General features: G+C 36.3%; 1 protein-coding gene across 1 annotated transcript in view; it reads right to left on the bottom strand.

Moving 5' to 3' along the window:
• The window catches only part of ERAP2 (endoplasmic reticulum aminopeptidase 2), a 37,886-nt gene extending 35,966 nt beyond the window's left edge, over window positions 1-1,920 (bottom strand). Inside the window, exon 1 of the mRNA XM_006913239.3 lies at window positions 1,679-1,920. The gene's annotated coding sequence lies outside the window, so the exon portion shown is untranslated. The remainder of the gene's footprint in view (window positions 1-1,678) is intronic.
• Window positions 1,921-2,383: the final 463 nt, after the last annotated feature.

Genomic DNA, 2,383 nt, shown 5'->3' with positions numbered 1-2,383 from the left:
TGTTGAATGTTTCTAACATTTGGCTGCATCATTCTAAGAGTATCCTGAGCACCTGAAAGTGAACTGCATAGTTATCTCTATTTTTGTCTTAATAAGTCACAAATAATACTCCATATTCTTTGTATACAAGATATTATTATCATTAATGGCATCGAACTTTACCTCTTTCAATAAATAACATCATCTGAATGGCCTTATTATTGCTGCTGGTATAAAGGATGCTGGTCAAGCTAGATGTTTATCTTCAGATTATTTCTAATATATCAAAAGCTATGGAAATAAAATTTGTGTTTATAACTTTCTGAGGATATTTAAAAAATTATTTTGGTCCTCTTCACCTTAGGCTACCTTTGAAAACATGACTTAAACTGAATTCACTGCCTCTGTAAATAGAACCAAGATGATTTCTTCTTATTAGAAGGTAAAGCTACCAAACATATGAGATTAGGGCAAATGATATAGTTAATATAGGTGAGTCGACTCTGACTCCCACCCTGCCACCTGCCTCTACCTATCTCCTCCCTGCTCCAACTTAAACCCATGAATAGTTTCCTTTCCTCTTTTTTTTTATCATTAACAAGTTCTTCAGAATTAATTATCTGAACAATTACTTCAATTTTCCAATTTGCAATATTAATACAGATCAACAGGTATTGTTAAAGGACCACAGAAAAATAAGAATAAAATAATTGTTAAATAATGATATTTCCCTCTTTCTTAGACAAGCATGAAATTATGGCTACCAAATCTCAATGTTTTAGGAACCTCTGATACATAAAACTAAAATTGGTCTATTAGCTCGAATTTCTGATGGTTTGAAAAATGAAATTGCTTATTTGTTAGGTCCTGGGCTTGGGAATCAGAGTGCCTGGTTTCCAATACTAGCTCATCCACACCTGATTTTTTTGAGCATTAGTTTTCTGACCTATAAAATAATGTAATAATTATACCACTCTCACAATGAAAGGCTTAAATGAAATAATTCGTGTGAAGAATTAGTCACAGAACAGGAACTAGCATATAGCAAGCATGTAATGAATGTTAAATATTACATTATTGTGGTTATTACTACTTGCATTCTCTTGCCTAAATTTGGAAGTATTTCTGTCCGAACTTGCAGCAGACACACCCCAAGAAAAGTGTATATATATATATTTTTTTATAAGAATGAAAAGTAAAGGCCTTGATATTCATTCACAAGAGCCTTTAACTTTAGAACCAGTAAGGACTTTAAAGGCCAGATAAGGAAACCGAGGGGGAGTAACTTTCCCAAAATCACACAGGAAGTTTGAAGCAGAGTCGGGACTAAAATGTAGTTCTTTGACCCTTGGTCTAAGGGACTTTTCCAACATGCTACACTGTCCCTTCAGTGACACCGCAATAAACAAAACATCCTGGGATTGAAGTCCCAAGAATTGCAGCAAATATTTGGGAAAGGCTAAAAGATTTCCAAAATAGAGAGAGTCGGTTAAGCAGAATGATTTTTAAGTCAAGTCTCATCTTTAACTGCACACACTTTTTAATACAGTAATGTCAGATTCACTCCCTTTCTCCAGAGCCTCACTTTCGATTACCAGACTTCCTCAATACAGCAGTTTTACAGCTTAAGTTATAGCCATTATTCTCACCGAAAATTTTTAATTTAAAGATAAATTCAAGAGAAATGTTAATGTGTTACCTTCATCCACGCGGTTGCAGCTTTGAATGGAGGGGAATGCATTTTCGCTTTCACTTTCCGTTTGGTAAGGCTCAGAACTTTGCATACTTCCTGATTATAGCACTAGCTGGTTCCTTATCACGTAGGTATAAATAAAGCTTAGCACAAAAGGTTTAGTTGAGGAAGCACAAGAAACCAACAAGTGGCTTCAGAGTAAAAGCCACACCATGGCAAGTCAGTAAATGCCAGACCAGCATTTCAGTAGCTGCCACTCCTGATGTTCTATCTTTCCCCTTCCTTATCCTCATGTGTAAAACCTCAGAAGCTTGTGTTTTAGTGCCAAGTTATTTTAAGACATAGTCTTGAATCCTTTGCTACACTGTGCCCTTATTGCAATTCAGTCTGACCTCTGTCCATCCACTCTTGAAAAAGTAACTCCAAGACTACCGATGGCCTCCCAGTCAGCTTCTACAGCTTATCAGAGGAGAGCATCCTTAGCTTTTCCATGTCTGTAACTTCTTGCATCTTGGACATAAAGGAATTGTACCTCACCCCTGTCTTTCCATTTCTTTTTATCCACCAGGTTGAGGTGGTGTCTTCTTTCACACCTTAAATATGGACCTTCCACCTCTGCCCTCTGCTCTTTACTTTTTCTCTCGAAGAATATGTTCAAGTGCAGATATTTCTCATTTATCCTCATTTATCCCACATTTCTCTCTCCTAATT

The sequence above is a fragment of the Pteropus alecto genome, unplaced genomic scaffold (genome assembly GCF_000325575.1).
Source record: "Pteropus alecto unplaced genomic scaffold, ASM32557v1 scaffold20, whole genome shotgun sequence".
Taxonomy (NCBI): Eukaryota; Metazoa; Chordata; class Mammalia; order Chiroptera; family Pteropodidae; genus Pteropus; species Pteropus alecto.
This window is presented reverse-complemented; position numbering and strand designations above follow the sequence as displayed.